At 47.3% G+C, this 21,107-nt stretch overlaps 1 long non-coding RNA gene across 3 annotated transcripts in view; it reads left to right on the top strand.

Moving 5' to 3' along the window:
- LOC135182455 (uncharacterized) overlaps nt 1–21,107 on the top strand; it is a 46,155-nt gene that overhangs the window by 12,483 nt on the left and 12,565 nt on the right. For 2 of the 3 annotated variants that reach the window (XR_010305216.1, XR_010305214.1), the window contains exons 2-5: nt 1,187–1,312; nt 4,838–4,943; nt 9,176–9,302; nt 20,573–20,645. This is a non-coding gene — a long non-coding RNA (uncharacterized LOC135182455). The remainder of the gene's footprint in view (nt 1–1,186; nt 1,313–4,837; nt 4,944–9,175; nt 9,303–20,572; nt 20,646–21,107) is intronic. The other variant, XR_010305215.1, reaches the window with a different exon arrangement.

Genomic DNA, 21,107 nt, shown 5'->3' with positions numbered 1-21,107 from the left:
ACTTGTTCACTGCTGAGCTATTTTGAAGTGGCTCAGCTCTTTGGTAAGTGGAAACTTGAGGGCTTTTCCTCCTGCTCTGCAGGATCTACTGCCTTGATGATGTAAATGAGTTAAGTGTCATTGCAGGTTCTGCTGTGGTCAGCTTAGCTTCCTGCAGGCTGTCAGCCTGCTCAGTCTTCACATGGGGTGGAGAAGTTCCTTGGGACACGGTGGGGGGGAATCTGCAATAAGGGCTGAGCTCAGTGGTCCCCTAACTACCACATGCATGTGCTGCTGTGGTGATGGAGGCTGGATGGGTGCTAAGATCTGGTTCTCCTTCATGAGTCCTGCCCTCAGGTGTTGGGGTGTGGACTCAGGGCAGGCCTCTGTGGGTTGGTGAGTTTAGCTCAGGTTGAAACATGGAAGGCAACAAGCTCATCCATTCTGCCTCTTTGCAGCACTCTGCTCCCACAGGCAGTGCCAGCTGTCCAAGCTCTGGAGTCCTGGTGCTGCTCCAAGGCCGCCAACCTTGCAGAGGAGAAGATGGTTTTGTTTAGTTTGCTTTTATGAAGAAAAAACTTTGTCAAAATAGGGATTTGGGAAGGGCAGGAGGGAGCAGGAAGTCTTCCTGTTGGCATTTGTTAGAAAGGAAATGAATGTCCTCTGCTGAGGGGCCCTGCTGCATGTGCGGTGCTCAAGGACAGTGTGCAGTGAAAGCCTTCTGACTTCTTGAGTGTGGGGTTCGAATGTGATCTGAAGCAAGCAAGAAAGGGCTAAATATAGAAGCCACTGGCTCCTATCCTGCAATGGCAGCTCTGCCCTTGCTGCAGTCCTGGAGGCAGCGAGCTCTGCCTATTGTTCCGGCCACATTCTTCTGTCCCACGATGGGGCCTCTGTGATGGAATAAAATGAAGAGAAACAGATGGGAAAACAATAACCCAAGAAACAGGCCCTGAGGTTTGCTGGAAGCTTCCAAAACCTCATAAATCCCCAAATGCATTTGTGCTGGATTAGGGAACTGAAGCAAAGCAAGGGCCAAGTACTTGGCTTCCTGTATCCCATGTGCTCTTGTTGCACAGAGACGGCTCCCTGCGGGGCTCTACTTTGCAACAGATGATTGTAACAGCGACTCTGATTCCTGCATCTTTCCCTTCTGGCAGCTTCCCAGCTGTCCTTTCTTCGCACTCCCTGACCTCTTGTCTTGCAGGCCCTTGGTGAAGTGACAGCACAACAAGCCAGCCCACCTTTCCATCGGCCCATGTGCAGCTGAGCTCACTGCGAGCAGAACGTGGTGAGACCCTCGCAAAGCAGCGCTGCGCTCTCTCAGTTGCTGGTGAGTGCTCAGCAGCAAGGCATAACTTATTGGAAGGAGAGAGACTGATTCGAGCAATGAGTGTGGGGAATATGACCTGCCTGAAATACCATGTTTGGTGACCATGAAGCTGTCAAAGTAATTGGAAGCCCTGACCTAGCCACAGTGCAATTCTTGTTTGTGTTTGAAGTCTGTGCATGATGGTTTTTAAGTCAGCAGGTTGTTGTTGTCCCTTCCTTGAGTGTGTGTGTGTAGAAACTTCAGCAAGCAGCAGGGAGGATGGAGGATTCTGGTGGTGAATGAAGGGAGTTTGGTGCTTTCTGCAGAACTCTACCTTACCTTGCAAAAAGCACACAATTTCTTTACTCACCTGCCTATCTGAATTGGCTTTGTTGCACTCAGCCAAAACCGACAACTGTTTCTTTCTCTACTAGCTCATTTACTGCAGTCTGAGATGAAGGAGTTCCCTAGGAGGTCAGACCAATGTTGGAGCTGGACCAGGGCAAGAGTGAGGCTGTGCTGTGGGGAGCAGGGAACAGAATCATAGAATCAACCAGGTTGGAAGAGACCTCCAAGATCATCCAGTCCAACCTATCACCCAGACCTATCCAGTCAACTAGACCATGGCACCAAGTGCCCCATCCAGTCTCCTCTTCAAGACCTCCAGGGACGGTGCCTCCACCACCTCCCTGGGCAGCCCATTCCAATGGGAAATCACTCAGGTGAAATAGTCTTAGTTTGAACCAACCATCTTGTGAAAGATCATCTTTAGGATCTGAGGCAGGAAGAATTGAACATGCTGAAGCTGTGCTACTGCATCATGGGAGCTAAGTCATCTAAAGCCAGCTAGGGGTCCATACACTAGCGATCTTCATCCTTGTTAAAATTCCCCCTTTCCCCCCTGTTCCTTTCCCCAAGAGTATATTCTTTCAGATACCCTCCTCTATGTTTGTTCTTTCCAGCCACTATTCCATGTGAAACAGCGGCTGCTGCCCTGCATGGACAGATACCTCCCTGTGCAAGGAGAATAATGGTGAAACTGTTGATGTGCTGAAGTGGCTTGGTCCAAAGCTACTGGAACCAGCATCCAGGCTCACATTCTGTTTAATGGCCTCTGATCCAGGCTTGATGTTACTCAGGTAGTTGCATTTGCAGGATACAGGTTTTCTCTGTGCCTGGTCACTGTACTAGAGGGTATTTTGTGCAGACAGGTGTGTACTCTGGGACTGTAATTACATAGTCTGTTGACTTTGTTTCTTACACATTTGAGAGGGAGATTGGTTTTCATTGAAATTATAGAGTGTTTATGCCCTTTTGCTCTTTGTGTGCATGAAACTACCTAGAAACCACCGAGCTGCTGGCAGAAGGTGAACTTGAGATCAACACAAAACACTGCATAATGCTCAGGAAGATATATTGCTTCCTTTGACACAGCCTTGTTGCCAAACTCGTTTGGTATCCTGCATCCCCTGCTGTGCTGCAGCTGATGTGCTCGTGTCACTGCTCCTACAACTGGATGTAAGAAGCACACCTAACAAAGTGTATTTTGAAGGCATGGCCAGTCTAGTGTAACTGGTCTCTGCTCCACTTCTTGCGTTTCCTTGTGCCACCTGGGAGGACTGTCCTTGGGAAGCACACTGAGGACAGGGAACTGCTCCTGTTAGCCCTGTGGTGTGGTGCTGCAGGAAATGAATCTTCCTGTTTTGCTACCCACCTTGGCTCTATTAAGGGCAAGCCTAGCTTCCTGCTGAGAGCAGGGAGCAATGGAGGTAGAGTTCATGAGGAACATGAAATATGTCCTCCTTGCTTTGGGCTTGGGGCCACTGAGAGCCTTTTCATATCATCTGAATGGGACGTGGGAGGATGCAGAGGAGGACGGACAAGGGTTGGACTTGATGATCTGTGAGGTCTCTTCCAACCTTGGTGATACTGTGATACTGTGAAGACTCCAGGCTGATTTTCTCTTTTAGTTTCTGAGCCCCGTTCCTGTTGTCTGCAGGGGGGGGGAGTGGTTTGCACCACCAGCCAATGACCTTTTCTCAAATGCAAAGTAAATATTTTCTCGGCAGACTAACGATTGTGAAAGAAACAGTAGAAGGCAGGGAGACTGGCAGGTATTTTTAGAGAACTTAAGTGTAGTACCATGGAGCTGGGATGAATAACACCAATGAAGCCAGCAGGGAGAGACCTCTCTGCCTTTTTGAGCGGCAACTGTGCAATCTATGCAGAAGTGGGGAGAGTGGAATCTGGCTCACAAAGTGAGGAACGAGGAAAGAAAATTCACTGCCTTCAGTAGGAGTGAGATAGTCTGGCTCAGAGGTGAAGGAAGGAGAGAAATCTCCCGTTTGTCTTGTTTCACTTATGAGGTACCAGCAAACACGTTTTTTATGTGTATAGGCAGGAGTCACTTTGGCTACATGCAGCTACCGTTGAGAAGCGAAAAGCACAACCTCAAACGAACGCATCGTAAGGCATAAACAGTTGAATCCTCAATTACTCAGCTGAACACATGGAAGAGAAATGTTTGGGCTTGAATGAAGGATCAAATTCCATTTGGGTGGGATGGCACTCAGTAATGCCACGCTGCAGTGTTTTGTTTTGGAAACAAACCAGAGTGCTTTAATCCTTTCTTAACATTGGAGCTATTCTGTACTTTGCGCAGCTTGGGGGAGCTGACTGCGTTTCTTGGTGCCTGTTCCTTGTGCTGCACACAGCTTAGTGTGGGTTTTTTGTGCTCATGCTATGAGAGCTGGTGGGAAGGTCTGCATTTTGGAGGCAAGTGAAGTTGATTGGTTTCACAAGCCGAACTGAATGTGAGCAGAACTTTCTTCATGTTCAGAGCCTTACATACCCCTCAGGAAAACAGCAGCTGGAAGAAGCTGCTTGGTCCTGCCACTGCTACCGGACACAGGCTCTTGGCTAGGATATGCTGGGAGTGATTGTGTGAAAGCAGAAGCCTACCTAAACATGCTTGTGCTGTATTTTATAGATATATTTTTTTTCTTTGTGTGTGTGTGTATATATATATGTGTGTGTGTGTGTGGTCTGGATTGCATAAAGGAGGAAACGTTCTTTCTGTTGTGATTTTTAGTGTAGCTCAGCCTCCATATGCCTCTCTGAGTTTGAAATCACAATGGTCTTCTTCCATGCAGTTTTGAAGTACATTCTGTAAGTGTGCTTTTCCCCCTAGTATGTGTGGTTTGGTTTGCTTTAGAGCTCCATGACATCTTGGATCTAGATTATCTTGAAGCAAGAAGGATTCTTGCTCCAGTCCCTCAAGGCTTCATTGTGCTTGTCCTTGTACAATCACAGTATTTAGCTAGAGGCGTTCACTTTTGGAAAGAGCAGTCAAAGGAGTGACTTGCCCCAAGGGCATGGAGGTGCATGGAAGGAGACTGAGAGTGAACCATAGCTCTCACCTTGCTGGAACCAAAGGCACTGCCATCAGTCAGCTTCCTGCCTGCTTCCTCGTGGAGCCTAAGCCTAAACTTGTGCTTGTGTTATTGGTGCCACTGTGGGAATGACCAAGTTTGTTCTTTCTTTTAGCAGTCATTTAGGTTCTGCAATGGAGACCAGCTTGAAACGGAGTCCTGACATTCTCTACTTATAATTCTAAGCACCTGAAGTGCATGCAGCTGTAATGCTGTAGCAGGTACAGTATAATTCCAGCTTTCAGAGATGGGGACTTCACCTTCCCCTTAGCAAACCACACTGTAAATCAGCTGAGTGCTGCAAGCAGATTCTCTACTGGAGAATACTGTTCAGACTGGCTTTTTCCTTTCGGCAAGCGAGTCTTAATGTTACCTTCAGAATAGTAGCTACTGTCCAGTCCTTACTGCCCCTTCCCATGTAGCAAACCAATCTCTTGTATGTGTGGCTGGAGAAGTGCTGTGAATGACCTCATAAGACAGAGGAATGGCAAACCCAGCTCCTGATGTGTGTTAGCAATATGAATAGCTTACCCCTGCCTCCTGCTCCTTGTCTCTCCTGTCAGAAGAAATGGAAACTTAAAAGAATTATTTAACATGTAATAGATACTAAAAGAAACACTTCTTCCTGTAAAGTGTGTGCATGGTTAATGACATTGGAAGGAAGAACATTTTGTCTTTAGCTGCTGAATGATAGGAACTCATAACACAGTAAATGACACCAAGAGAAAAGTTAATGTTACTCAGCTTTAACATGGATATTTTACTGTTATTATCACTACTGAAAGTGACATCCATCACAGTGACATGCACCCAAAAAGGGAAAAAAACACCTGGTGTAGTTGTGTCTAATAACCCCAATTACAGAGCTCTTCTAATGCCTTTTTTATAGCAGTTTTGCAGCTCTCTATTATCTCCTATTAACGTGATTTCTCTCCTATCTATAAATTTCTCAAGATTGCCTCTTCTCCTGCATTTTCCTTAATCGCCGTTTATTCTTCACACTCTTTCCATAAAACAAGGCTATAGGTGACTTAAGAGATTGATGCTGACCTAGATACAAACCCACCCCCAGCTTTTTTCTTCCTTTTTCTTTCCCAGCAGCAGTGATGTGCTCCTTACAGTGTTGAGGAGGCTTTGTTAAAAGGTTCAGCTTCTCCTAGCAGCTGGTGCTAGAAATAGTCCATTAGCCAAAACTTTGCTGGATCAGCAAAGGATCTCTTGGGAAACAGGTACTCAAGACCATCTTGGGGATGGACTTCAGACATAAATAAAGAGGAAACTCCATCCTGCTGCCCTGTCAGCTGCAGAGCTAGCTTGGACCTGCAAGGCAGCAGACCAGCAGTGTTTTCTGGCTGTGACTCTCTGCAAAAGGAGGTTTCTGTGTCCTCACTGGCTGCATTAGCTGTGTACCTGAGCATGATTCTGCTCATGTATTTCTGGGGGTTTATTTTAATGTTCCCACGCAGAACCTTTTTGATGGGCAGCTGAATGAATACTCATCAAGCCTTTCAGGGCTGCAGCACTTGTAAGAGCTCCTGTGGGCTCAAGTACTGAAAAGCAGCCTTCTCTTGGATGGGACAGGTGTGGAGCAGTCCCTGGCTCGCTGAAACCAAGAGATTTTGAATACTGTGCACCAGGCTCCTTTGCTGTGGCTCTTTCTAAACAGTTTTGATCTGCATTGTACAGAATCACAGAGTAATAGGGGTTGGAAGTGACCTCTGGAGATCATCTAATCCAGTCCCCTTGATAAGTTGGTTCATCCAGATGGGTTTTGAATCTCTGTAGAGAATGAGACTCCACAGCCTCTCTGGGCAGCCTTTCCCAGTGCTCTGGCACCTTCAAAGTAAACATTATTTTCCTTGGAGTCTACTGAGGCTTTCCATCATGATCAACTCACCTCTGCCTGCCCATATTTCAAGAAGTGTACCAGACTGCACTTGTCTACTCTGCATCACTCCCTGGGCCAAGGGTCTTGCCAAGCAGGACACATCTGTGACATTTGTAGAACCCTGGAGCAGCTGCACAGGTCAAGAGTCTTGAGAAGTGGCCAGGTGTAGTGCCCAGGAAGAAAAGAAAATTCCTTTCTTTCCTAGGACTCAGTAAACTTTATTTGCTCTCCTGTTGCTGGCCAGCACCAGCGAGGGAGCAATGGGCTTCTGCATCTCCAGCCTGTCCACCCTTTGCCAGCCTTTGCTTTTGCTCTGCTAGGAAACACTTCTACATAGCAAAAGATATCTCATTATCTCCTGTCCAAAAGGGAAATGCAGCTTATAGAGTCGTTATCTCTGCCATCCTCACAGCCTTATTTCTCACCGTGTTAGCATACTCATAACCACACCACAAAGCCTTTTATTTTTTCCTTCCCCCAGTTCTTGCAGTTGTACTGCACTGAGCAACAGAAGGGTACACAAAATAAAGCTCTGCCTGTTTCTGCCTGCCTTGAGCTGAGTTTAACTCTTCCCTTTGTGAAAACCAAAAGGAAAGGTGCAGCTCCCCCAGACAGGAGGAGGCATGGGAGGACACATGTGGCAAGTTCTTCATCTCTCTTCTCTAAGTCAGACTGCAACATGAGCCCTGCACAATGACCCATTCTGGGGGGAGATCTTTGCAAACTGCATATGATGAGGTTGTCCTGGCAGCTGCTGTGGTCTGCCTCCATCGTGATGCTGGGAGAAGCATGTGGCCCCTGAACTGTAACTCTGTCCTGCCAGATTTCCATAGACTCGAGAATGTTAGGGGTTGGAGAGGAACTCTGAAGATTGAGTCCAACCCCCCTGTCAAAGCAGGATCACCTAAGGCAGGTCACAAAAGAAAGCATCCAGATGAGTCTTGAAAGTCTCTAAAGAAGGAGACTTTGCAACCTGTCTGGTCAGCCTGCTCAAGGGCTCTGTCACCCTCACAGGAAAGAAGTTTTTCCCCATGTTGAGGTGGAACTTCCTGCATTCTAGTTTGTATCCACTGCCCATTTTGGTGGGGTATGATTTGTGGTTTCTTCAGGGAATGTATGTAGTTTGCAGGTGTTGGTTTCTCAGTGCCCTCACTTTGCTTTTGTCATCCTTAGTAATGAAGAAATTAATAAATAACAACTGTGAGTCTGCTTAGGCAATGGGCTGTGCCTTGGTTAGTGAGGGAGAAGCTTACCCTGAATGCCAGGTTATTAATGAACATTACAAATGAATGGTTTTGATTGTCTTATCACTGCCCTGAAATGTTGTTTATACAAAGCCTTCATACATGTGGATATATCCAGCAAAATAAGGGATGCAGTTGCATTTTTCAAGGACCTGGTTTGAACCTCCTCCAAAATAGTTGCTGATTCAATTTAGCTGGAGAATTCCCAGGAAAGACTTGTTTCCCTCGCTTCTTTTTCCCACCTCTGCAGACAGCAGTGGTGGGAGACCAAGGAACAACTGGAGTGATTAGTGGTAAGTATCCCTCAGCCTTGTCAGCCTGATCCTAGGTCAACACCTTGTCTTGGAGCTTGTGCCTTTGGTTGTGCAGGGGCAGAGGTAAGGACTTGTGATGATTGTCCCAGGACTGTGAAGGCTGCAAATGCTTCTGTCAAACTGTCTCTGCATAGTGGGAAACTCATCCTGCCAGGAAATGAGCAGAGGAAGAGAAATCATCTCTCACAGACAAGATCAGCTGGAGTAGGTGGGCTGATCACCCAAGTGCTGTCAGCCTTGCTCTTTCTGACCAGAGCCGCATAAGCTGGCTGACACTTTGACTTCAGCCAGAGGGGTGTGCTGGAAAGGACCTGCGCTGGTCTTCTTTCCAGAGAGCCCCAGTCTGGTTCAGACCACCATGGCTGTGTGACTTCTTGCTGCCAGCTGCACGTTTGAATGAGGAACTCTCCATGTAGCAGGACACTGAGCAAAGGAAGGAGATGTGCATGAGCTGGGTGCCTGCCTTGATATCCCAAGCACTTACTTGGGCTGTAGGACAGCAGCAAAGACTATGCTGATGCTATACTTGCTTGTCTAATAGGGCCTCTTCACAATCCACCATGTGGGCTTCTGAACCCAGGCAGGAAAAGTAGTTACTGTGCAGCCAGATGGTGGGATATTTAGTTTTTTGTTTGGTTTTTGGTTTGGTTTTTTTTGGTGGTATTTTATTTTATTTTAACAGGGAGATTAATTAGCTAGCATTGACTGACCCAGCCCCAGGGTCTGAGGAACAAGTACTTTTGGCAACAAATGAACTGTCAGTTGTCCCCCTGTGATCCCACTGAAGGAGTTCAGTGGAGTTTTCCTTAGGCGCTCGGTACATAGCCGTGGTGTGCTGCCATATGTTACCTGCCTCAGTTCTTGAGGTGTCTGTTGAAGCTTGTGGCATGTGCATGTAGGTGTTTTAAGGGAGGATTGACCAGAGTGCAGGAATATTTTCAGACTCCTCTGCATCTCTGAGGAACAGCTTTGCTGCCAACTTCACCGTATCCCCTCTTTCTCCACAGATGAAAGAGCCTGCTGAGAGTTGCCCAGCTGTGTGGGATGGTGGCAGGGATGTGACTACAGAAAACTGCATGTGCTCGCCTCCTGGGAAGCCCCCACAGCTTGCAAAAGCACTCTCAATAGTTACCAGTAAGTAAAGCTTTTGACTGAATTTCTTGAGTCAGACACTAGACCTCATGCCTTGTTGGGCTTTAATGAGTGACAAATGGCACCTGGAAAGGCTGCAAACTTGGCTGTACTAAGCAGATGGCACCGAAGGCAAAAATGGATTAAAGAGTGTTCTTTCAGGCCATGTCTTGACGTGAGGATGTTGAAGGTTGTGTAGTGGAAATGTAGGTGTGTTAAAGGAGGATTGTCCACTGCCAACTTCATGATGCTCCCTCTTCCTGACACATAGGAAAGACTTTTGACAGAAGCACTGAATTAGGTGCTGGAGATTTTATGGCAATTGCTGTACTGGAAAGACTGAAGGAAAGACTTTAAAAAGTCTTTGTTCAAAACCAGAAGGTTCAGTGACACCTCAGCTTCCCATGTGTTTGTTCTGAAATCTCTGTACAATGCTGGAGCACACTGGCCTGTCTGTTCAGTTCTTTACTCACCGGCAGCAAGGTTTAGCTCCTTCCTTTGTGCAAGTCTCCTCTTGTTTCCTGTACCCATTTGTGACCTTCTTGGGAGGGCTGGAAGCCCCAGGGTTTTCCCTTGAGGGAAGATTGCTCATCCTTGAATAAGATGTTTACTCTTGCTTGTAATTGCATGGGGTTTGAGCAGCGCCAAGCCCTGACTGTGCTTCCTTCCCATCTCATTGCTTTCATGTAAAGACATGGGTGTGTGAATTGCTTGGGGAGGTTCAAGTTGTGGCATGATAAGCTCCATCTCCAGGCACTTTCCCAATCTAGTTTGTCAGGAGCAGGTTCTGCTTCTTGCTGCCCGTTCATAGCAATCCCCAGTGTACATCAGGGTCTGCTGGCCTCCCTGCACTGCCCTGCCCACCTCTGGCTCACAGGACAGTCAGGAGCTGGTTTTAAAATGGGAGGGCAGGCATCCTTTAGCTTTGAAAAACAGGGAGATTTGGAGCAGTGGCAGGGACCATGGGTCCTTTCCAGTACTGATTTTGCTTGTTGAAAAATGAAAATATTTACCAGGCTGCTTCCAGAAACCAGCAATGCCTAAGCTTGGCTTTCATTAAAAAGACACTCCTTGGTTTGGCCCTGGGGATTTAGTGATATTTTCCAGCATTTTCTGTGTACAATAATTGTACTTCTAATAAAAATTTGTTCTGACTTTCTGACTGCAGGAAAGTTTAGGAAACTATTATTTGTGATGGATTGAAAATATTCAACGAATCTGACTGCTTTCCTTGGTTATCTGGCTTATGCCTGTGTTTCTTCTCTCAGTTGCAAACCAGCATTGTAAATGCTGCTATTAGACTCTGGGGTGTTGGCTCTATCACTCATTGCTCACCCCTGTTGCTGGGACCCTAACTTAGAAACTTACAGATAAATGTGAGAGGAAGTGAGGGAAGGTGGGATCTGAGCCCTCTGCTCCTTCTCTCTCTGGTGTCTCTTCCCAAGATTCCATAGATGGAACTGTTTGTTTCTGGTGGCATAGTTTTACCTTCATCAGAGCTCAGTGTTGGTTAGAAGATAGGGAGTACACTTCTCCCTAACTGTTGGGAATTTGTTTGTTTGCTTGTTTTCATGTGGTGGGATTTTCCCTGTCTATTTGTTATTGGGTGTTTTGAAATATCTGTTCTTGCAACACTTCAGAACTGGAAGTGTCCTGATAACAATGTCAGAAGTCTTCTGCAAAGTGAGCCCAGATACATCCTTATCATCATCCTGTACCACCACAACGCTAGAAGCTTCAAGAATGAGGGGTAGGAAGAGAGAGGAGAAAGTTTCCAGGAATCACAGTATCACAGTATCACAGTATCACCAAGGTTGGAAGAGACCTCATCATCAATCCTCTTTAAACAGGAAAATCTGGTCATGCTTTGGAGACAAGGAATTGACCTTTGAGGGCACCAAAGAAGATCTGGAGATCAGGAGGTGACCTACAGAGAGATCGGATGTCTGCACATGAACAGAAGGTCAGGGGGGTACCTAGAAGTCAGGCATCCTAAGGGTCCTGTGGCTCCTGAGTGCAGACCCCAGGAACCCACCCACACATCTCATCAATGTAAATCATGTGTGTTCATACTGAAGAGAAGTACCTCTCAGATAGAAGAGAGGAACTGATTAGCTTCCAGGCTTGATTTGCTGCTGAGATGGGGAAGGTTCCCAGAAGGTGAACTGTAGCTGTGAGGTCACAGATCAGCCTTCACGCCATGGTGCCTATAGGCTATTATTTACTTCATTGAAATCTGAGCTCTGGATAGTAAGTGCACTGTAGCCATCCTGTTACAGTCAGCTGAGTCCTACAGCGTGGCCCTGTCTTTTGCTAGAGAAGCTCTCAGGTACATTCTGAGGTGCCTGAGAGATGGTCAGGTTAGCTTAACAAAACCTCTGTGTGGATTTTGCTTTCATCTTTTCCTAGAAGAGCTGTTGCCTTTCTGCTCTCCTAGGACACACAGTGACATTTCATTCCTCTTCCTCTGGAGACTTTCAACACCTGCCTGGCTGCATTCCTGCGCAGACTACCCCTAGGTGATCCTGCTTTTGGCAGGGGGTTGGACTGCATCTCTGGAGGTTACTTCCAATCTCCAACATTCTGTGACTGGGACCCTAACTGACCAGAGAATACGGATTCCTCACTGCTTTATAGTGAGACTGGAGGGTTTGTAAAGAACATCCCCTAATTCATCTCCAGTTATGGAATATAAGGCAGAAGTGACCAAGTAAAATCTATAATGTGTCATGGAGGAGTGAACTGTGAACTGCTGTTAGTCCTAGCAGAGGACGGAAGACCACAGAGAAAAGAGACTCAATATATTTATCTGCTTCCTCTTTGTTCCTGAAATGGATATTTTAAAAGTCCATCTTCCTTTTCAGTTCCTGGCCTGGATTCTCCTAATTAGATGTGTAAATAATTCACAAAGTGTCCTGACTCTTCTCCTGCATGTTAAAGTGCCACAGCCAGCGTAATTGCTTGCAAATACTGTGTGCAACAGGAAGGGAAAATTTGGATTTGCTCTGCATTTATTGTGTTTCACTCAGCCTCTGGAAGCAGCTTGAGTCAGCTTTGCTCCATCTCCCTTGCACCCTTCACCCAAAGCTGCATTGCTAAGGTTCCTAGTAGAACTGGTTGGGAACCTTTTGAGGCCATTATTTGTTAGTAAGTGCTGCATTATGTAGATGGTGACTTCTGACAGAGAAATGGAAATTTTGGTTATATTCTTTGTGGCTACCTCTTGTATACAGAGACACTTGTTCTCTTTAATACAGTGCAGGATCAGACACTCCAGCTAACATGTGAAACCTCCTGCCTCCAGGTCCAGCCCCACTGATCCTCTTTTCCTCTCAGCTTTGGACTGTTGTGGACTGCTGGCTCTTCTTGGCTAGACATGTGGGGCTGGGGTTGCTCAAAGCTGCAGGGGCCCTTTTCTTTTTCCTTTATTTTTTTTTTGTTCCAAAGAATTTGAATTGATGCCACATCAAATAGTAAATAATCATCCCCTGAAATACGTTGCAAAAGGGCAAATACTTTTCTCTGGATAACTTTCAATTCATGAGAGAGAGGGAATCTTTCCAAGAGATTAAGGAAGAAAAATGGTTTCTGCCTTTTTTAGCAATCAGTAACCAGTGGACAGATGTAAGCACCTAAGGAATCTAGGTTTGGGACTGGTAGAGCATGGTGCTTCTTGAAAGTCTGCTCACAAAAAGGGGCAACTGGAAGCAGCAGATTGCCTTGATTTGTGTCTCTGCGTTTGGGCAGGGTTTATCATTGACAGGAGTGAGCCCATTTGATCTCTAGAATGGAATCTCGCCTGTTTTATCTCTGTAGGAGGTAAGAGCTGTATGTACCAGTTTTACTTTGCTTGTTTGTGTTTGTTGTCAAGAAATAAGTCTTTCACTTCCAAACCAGAAAAGCTCTGTTGTGTTTGTGTGTGAACACCTACAAACTGGCAAGGCCAACTCTTCTGCTTTTCCTGTCCCCAGTGCATTTTGTAGGGAGTTGCCTTTGCTTGCCCAAATCCCCGGTGTCACTGAAGGGCTGTGTTTGCAAAGTTCTTTGTGTCTGAGCAGCTGAGCTCTGATTTGGATTTATGCACAGATTGTTTGAAGTTCAGGCATAAAAACTTAGGAGGGTCTAATTTATTTTGGTTTTCCTTCTTAAGGATGTCAGAACTAGATGGACTGACTTAGAATCTACAGTTGCTGGCATCTCAAAACACAAAAGCTTTCTGGCTTCTTGTCCTGCTCCAGTTTCTGGAGCTTAAAATCCTATACACAGATGTTGAAGAAAAGACTGAATGAGGCACTTAGTGCCATGGTCTAGTTGACTGGATAGGGCTAGGTGATAGGTTGGACTGGATGAGCTTGGACGTCTCTTCCAACCTGGTTGATTCTATGACAAGAACTGAGCTGACAGGGCCCAGCAGAGGTGTCATGCCTTTTGGTTTCTCTCCTAAAGATCTTGTAGCAAGCCTTGTGCTGTTTCACATTGCTTTTCTGCATCCTGTAACTTGTCCTTTCCTTGACAGTAGTTCCTTTCAAGCCAAAAGGTACTCCTTGGTTGTTCTTGATGAGTTTCATGCCTTGACACTGGGATGACTTCTGGGAAGAACCTGGAAAGATTGTCTGAATATGTAATTTGCTGTTATGCATCTCTGGCCTTGTAGAAATGAGTCTTTCATGGGTTGATTTTTCTACTACAGAAAGACAGTAATGATAAGAGAGTTGCTACAGTCATCATTATATGGTGTACCTCGTTTATGCCTACTTGACAAGCATGATTTGCTAGAGCTTTATAGAATCAAGGTACTTGTGTATCTTCTCTCCTGAAGCCAGCTGGCAGTTTTAATCCACCATTAAATCAAACCTTTGTGGAGAGCTTTTTAAAAATGAAAGGCAGATGCTGGTGGTCTCCATGTGGAAGGCAAATCCTCGAGTCTGGTTTCCCGTGCCCTGGCAGAAATGTGGGGCTTTCAGGTGCGCGGTTAGGTGCACATGCTGCTGAGCCCTGCAGCGGTGACAGGCACTTCCAGACGGCCCTGATCAGAAAGGAGAGGTCCCTCAGTGGTCGAAGGCACAGCCTGCAAGCCCTGAAGTGGGTGAGTGGGACAGGTAGCTATAAATGGAATGAGCTAGTCCTGCAGGCAGAAGAGCTATCTCCAGCTTTATAAATAACAGCAGCCCGTGTAGGTTTCCTAGGAGGGCTGGCAGCCTTACAAATGAATGTGCTGCTAGTTGCCTGAGACCAGGCATCAGAAAGCTCTCCATGGGTGCTGCTGGCCCACTGTCTCTTTTCCCCTGCCCCCATCATTCCCTCTCTCTTGGTCATTGTTTTTGGGGATTTTTTTCTGGTTTTGGTTAGTGACACAGACCCTGCCTGACCTGCAGTCTCTCACTGTTGCTTGCTGAAGATTCATCAGGCCCAAGCTGATAGAACCGTGTAAGGCAGTCAGCAAAGCTAATCACACCGAAGCTGGTGAGGGGCCTGGAGCACAGCCCTGAGGAGCGGCTGAGGGAGCTGGGGGTGTGCAGCCTGCAGCAGAGGAGGCTCAGGGCAGAGCTCATTGCTGCCTGCAACTGCCTGAAGGGAGGCTGTAGCCACCTGGGGTTGGTCTCTTCTCCCAGGCACCCAGCAACAGAGCAAGGGGACACAGTCTCAAGTTGTGCCAGGGGAGGTCTAGGCTGGATGTCAGGAGGTAGTTCTTGCCAGAGAGAGTGATTGGCGCTGGAATGGGCTGCCCAGGGCTGGTGGAGTTGCCGTCCCTAGAGGTGCTCAAGAAAAGACTGGCACTTAGTGCCGTGGTGTAGCTGATTGAACAGGGCTGGGTGATGGACTGGATGATCTTGGAGGTGTCTTCCAACCTGGCTGATTCTATGATTCAAAGGGACAGAGCAGAGAGAAGGGAAAAACAAACCAACCAGCAGAAACAACGAAAAGGCCCCAGAGTGGGTTCTAATGCTCCAACTTCCCCTGGGAGCTTGAAAATGCATAGGTAATGTTCTGAGCCCGGTTCTTCATGCTCCTGCAGCCTTCATCGGGCCATGGGCGAGCAGCCCAGGCTGCCGGGGTCCCAGCGTAATTTCCGATGTCGCAATGCGGCCGAGCACGCTCCGGCAGGCCTGTGCCTGCCGCCCGCAGCTCCCTGCCGGCGCCGCGCTCCGTGACAGCGCCGGGGGCAGGCGGCTGCGGTTGCAACCTGCTGATCGCTTCCACTCGCGTTCGTTGTGTCACACCGGCAAGGACCGAGGTGAGGGGGCTGAGGAGCAGCCGACATGAATCCTGTGCTGCTCTGCTGTGTAATTAGCAAGGAGCCCTGTGGTTCTGGGTGCACCGGTGAGATTTCTAGGTGCAAACCATAACGCCAATGCCACCCACTGCAGCACTGGGTTAGCATCGTCCCTGCTGAGCCTGAAGGAGGCCAAGCACAGGCTGGTTGCTTGAGGTCTGTGGCAAATGGCGTTTGGCCAGGGAGGGAAAGGTTGAAAGCAAGGTCACTGCTGTGGTGGTGGTGGGTTCTCCCCTTCTACTCTGCTCTGGTGAGACCCCACCTGGAGTACTGCATCCAGTTCTGGAGGCTCTATTCCAAGAGGGATGTGGAAAGGCTGGAGCATGTCCAGAGCAGGGCCACGAGGACGATCAGAGGGCTGGAGCAGCTCTCCTGTGAGGGCAGGCTGAAAGAGTTGGGGCTGTGCAGTCTGGAGAAGAGGAGGCTCCCAGGTGACCTCATTGTGGCCTATCTGAAGGAGGCCTACAAAAAAGCCAGGGAGGGACTTTTTAGGCTCTGAGGTAGTGACAGGACTAGGGGGGAATGGAGCTAAGCTGGAGGTGGAAAGATTCAGACTGGACGTGAGGAGGAAGTTGTTGAGCATGAGAGTGGTGAGAGGCTGGACTGGGTTGCCCAGGGAGGTGCTTGAGGCCCTGTCCCTGGAGGTGTTTAAGGCCAGGCTGGATGAGGCTGTGGCCAGCCTGATCTAGGGTAGGGTGTCCCTGCCCATGGCAGGGGGGTTGGAACTAGATGATATTTGTGGTCCCTTCCAACCTTGACTGATTCTATGACAGATGTAGGTGGAGGGAGAGCAGCACCTGGGAGGTGAGTGCCTTGGGAGTGCTCTGCGGCAACCAGCACTTGGACTACTGAGTCCTGCTCGTATCCACTCTGTGACCAGAGTTGCACAAGTGGTTGCAATGGGGTGTGCCCCTTCCCTGCCTGTTTGCTGTGATGCCCAAGGGCTTACCAGGGTGTACCTTTCACCTCTGAAGCCAGAGAGTATCCTTTAGTTCCAGCTGGTTGCCACAGTTTAGTTGGTAGTGGGGTTGCTGTGCAGGCCTCATTGGCTTCAAGCCCTGTGTAGCCACAGGGCCCCTCGACCACTGGTGCTGTTGGAGGCTAGGGAGAGAGAGGATCACTGTTAAGAGTCACCTTTCCTGCCAGCTCCTCTGTAGCTGTTCTTTCAATCCTTGGTGCTTTTGGCTTCAGCAATTATGCTGAGCTCTTGGTGAGCATGAGGAAATGTGTTAAAGCCTGGAACCTTCACACCACCAATGGCCTCATTCCAGAATGGAGAAACTAATTAGTGAGAATGTTTCAAGGTATTTCATCAAACTGTTCCATGATTCTTTCCAGCCTCTCAGTTCACATTACAATAGAGAGGCATTCCCTGCAGTCTGTCTGATTTTAGGTTAATTTTACTTTAGTGCAGTCCTGGTGTAATTAGCAATGCTGTAGCACATCTCCAGATGATTTTAATTCAGAATTTGATTTCTGTGATACTGTCTGGAGAAAACCACATGCCAGGCCCTCAGCTGCTGTGAATCAGTAGCAATCCATTGATTGCAGCAGGACAGCACTGATTTATTCCAGCCAAGGATCTGACCCACCCTTGCTTAAAAGGAAAACTGATTTCCTCACTCTGCTTACTGAAGCATTGCATATCAAGATGGGATGTGTCTAAACCACCTTCTGTTGCTTTTCACCACTTGTGTCATTTTGTCTGTGTTTCCCACTACTCCTCATTCTTTTGTTGGGTCAGTCAATTTTTTCTGTTGGAGGTAATTTCACTTTAAGTTCACAAGCCTTGGCACAGCTGAGTTTTGGGAGGATGGTTTTAATGTTGCACTGAATATGAAAAATGAGATTATCTTCCGAAAAATAAGACTTCTGGCTGTAATATTTTAGTTCTTTGCATAACCTTTATACTACAGGGGAGAGGAGCATTTCCTATTGCTGTTTGTTCTTTATATGCTGCTTGAAGAAACCAAGAGGTGATGTGTGACTGCACTCTTCAAGTCAGAGAGCACCTGGGTACCTCTTGACATGAATTAGAGGTTTTCAAACTGACTTTTGTGCAGCTTTTCTGCAGGAAATACTTTTCATGGGCTAAACAGGAGTCATCCAATTTTTGTGGCAGAGCACCTGCTTTCCACAGCACAGTCATATTTCTCTGTGAGTGCTGTCAAAGTGCTTTGTTTGAATGCCAGAGATGGCAGGCATATTAACCACTGCATCTCTTCCTTATGAGGGGAGACACAGTGGCATATGAGAGAGGGAGCCCAGCTCTGATTTCTGGTCTAAATGGTGCCAGGAGATCTTACTCCTATCTTGGGGCAGGATGATCCTGTCTGTGCATCAATGTGGTCCACATGTTTGACAGAAATACTGTTAAAGTTAGTGGCTTCTGCCTAGGTGGCATTGCAGCCTCAGCCAGCTTCTCCCCTTCCTGACAGGTCAGAAGAAACCCGCTGCTGTATAATGTTATGGGTTGGGTGTAACTGCTACCCTTCATTTACTGCACTTGTAAGAAATTATTAATGCTCCTTTGTGGAATCGTGGAGCTGAAACAATGGTGGCCTCCACCCCAAGCACACGTCACTACCCAAAACAAAGGCACAGCCTGAACCTGCATAGGTGTGGACAGGTTCCTTTGGCTATCAGCTGGGGAGAGCCTGGCAGGAAAGGCAGGTGGGAACAGCCTTGGGCACAGAAGCAGGCAGTGCTCTGTGGGCTGACTAATATTGAAAAGGGAGCAGAAACAGGAGCAAATAAACTGGGTCCTAGTATGGTGAGGAGAGATTCTGTACCTGCTTCTTACGTGAGCAGGATTTCTGCAAAGAAATAACTGGCACTGCTGAGAGGCAGAATCCACATGGAGTCGACCCAAGGCTCTGGTTATCCACTTGTCTGAAAGAAAGTCACTAAAGAAAATGAAATGAGTTGGAAAACAGAAGGCATTGGCAGGAGAGCAGCCTGTTACCGGAATAGATTTGTCGTATAGCAGTAAATGGAGGAGCCTGATTTGCCTGGCCCTGTGCAAATCCCACTAAGCATTTACAAATCAAGAAGTGATGACTGATGCAGAGCAGAGGGGCAGCAGGGGGAGAGTGAAGTGCTTTAAATCTCTCATTTTCATTTGACTCAGTTCCAGGATGATACAGTCCACTCTAGATTAAAAATAACTACAGAAGGAGTGGAACACTTCTTTAAAAACAAAAAATAACAAACAGAACCCCAAACCCACAAGCTTCAGGATGTCTTTTGGGAGCATAACCAGTTTGATTCAGCCTTCTTATTTATTTTTTATGCTAGTCTGTCATTGGAATTGTACCATCGTGGCTGAAGTAGTACTGTCGTTACTTGCAGCTGTGACCTTGGGCTGCCTTCCTCCTTTTAACATGAAACACTGAGGAAGAGTCAGCAGTATCATTGTTTTTCCCCAGAAATGCTCTTTCATCCAGAGGTCAGGGACAGTAGGGCCTAATAGATCAGTGCAGGCTTGGTAGCCAAGAAGTGTGACTTCTGATACTCAGTGTAAGCTTTTGGAAGGTCTGTTGAGAGCAGAGATCTTCTTTCAGCTGCCTTTGCAGGTGTGTCAGTAGAAACACCTACTCACTGGCCTTCTGAGTCTGGTTTGTGAAAAAAACAGGTCCTGTAGCATTGCTGCCCATGTGCAGATGTCAGCCAGGTTTGGCAAAGTGGAGGGTACTCAAAGATACTTCCAGGTTCTTTAAATTTGTGGAAATAAGAAGCAGCTAGGAAATGAAATGTAACTGCTTCTTCACACCAAGTTGCAGCCAAAGTGAAGATCTTGTTAGAAAAGTCCTCCCCGAGAGGCTCAAAGAAGAGACGAAGTTCTGAGTGACTGGGGTGAGGTCATTATTGTCAGGGTACAGAGCTGCTCAATCCGGGGGTGCCTCGATACAGAAGTCCTTGGGATACTCAGTTATTGCATGAGACACCTGGATCGGTTTTTTTGACTCCCTTATTTCCTGTCTGTTTGGAAGGGGACTGTGACAAACTGCCTTGTTCTGCACTAGTAAATGTAATCTCCAACGGAGTCATCAGCTGTGAGCGGTGTGAACTGGCGTAACCATGTAATGAACAAACATTTGGCTGTTGCTGGAAGATCTGCCAGCTTCAGCAGGGGAAAGTTGGATTTGACACCTCCTCAGTAAGGTTAGAAGGCAGCTAATAACTCCTTTGCCCAGTGGCATAGAGCTGATAAAATGAGAACTGGCCCAACCCTTTGAAAGCCGTGGCCTGGCCTACCTGAGCTACCCAGGCTCCGGGCTGAGACAGGAAGGACAGAAGTGCGGTTTGATGGACAAAGTGAAAAATAAGGCAGACAGGGCAGGAATCTCTCCTTTAAGGGGTGGCAGATAAGGAAGAAGAGATTTTGCCACAGATTTTGCCTTTGCTCTGTTGGCAGTACATTGTCTCCAAGTAATCTCATCAACTGAAGCGTAAAGTGGCCACTTCAGGAAAGTTGGGGATTTGTAACCCTCAGATGTTGTATTGCCAGAACTGTGTAGGGATTTGCATAGCTGCATACATATTTTCTGTGAGTGTCACTGCTGTCTGTCAAACCCAGTGAATTACCCAGCTCTCTGATGATCAGGCGGGACCAGCACTGCGGCAGCCAAGGGGTGAGAGGTGCCTCGCAGAAGTGAGCGGCTGGAAGCAGACAGGACTCGCTCTGCCAATTCTCTCCAAGCACTGTGAATGATGCTGTAGGGCATTAGAAATGCTGCTGTCATCTGAAGGATGTTTCATGCAGCTGCAGACCAGAAAAAAAAATATTTCTAGGAACTTGAGTCTGAATAACATAAATCCACATAGTCCTTTGTTTTCTCTGTTATCTCCATGTGCTGCCTCACAGTCCTATCTCTTCCCCCACCCTTCAGGGTTGCTGCAGTTGTTGCTAGTGCGTGAGCAAGGGAGTCTTAAACTTGTTAGACTTCCTTGTAGGGAGCATACACTGACCTTTACCTGCTGCTGCTTTGCCTTGCAGGAAGTACGACTTGAACAGATCCCGCTGCTTACCTCATGGAGTGGGAAGAAAAATGTCTCCTTCCAGCAGTGAGGTAGGAGTGACCACTTTACATAGAGATAAACTCCTCAGTGGAGGGCAGAGCTCTTGCTGCTGCTGTTTGTCATGGTGTGCAAAGCACTTCCACTAGAGATGAGATCCCCTTGTGCTAGGCACGCACATGTAGAAAGGGGTTGTCCGAAACATCATAAACTCTGTTACAACAGGTAAGGAGAAAGCTGGGAAAAGCTTTTGCAAATCGTTGGTGAACTAGTGGCACACAGGCCCAGCAAAGTCAGTTCACTGTGTGCTAAATGAGTTTCTCAAGAAGAAGCTGTTCCTTCAACTCAGAATACCTGTTCTTGACACATCATTGCAGTAGTCTCACATGTGCTCGAGTGGATGCAGCCACAGAAGATGACTGAGGTCATCACTGCCACAGAGGTTTTTTTGTTCTGTTTAGTTTTCTGTGAGTTCAGTGATATGAACTGGCTCATGGAAGCATCTCCAGTGCCAG

This window comes from Pogoniulus pusillus, chromosome 16 (assembly GCF_015220805.1).
Source record: "Pogoniulus pusillus isolate bPogPus1 chromosome 16, bPogPus1.pri, whole genome shotgun sequence".
NCBI lineage: Eukaryota > Metazoa > Chordata > Aves > Piciformes > Lybiidae > Pogoniulus > Pogoniulus pusillus.
Note: the sequence above shows the minus strand (reverse complement) of the source record. Positions and strands in the feature narration are given on the sequence as shown.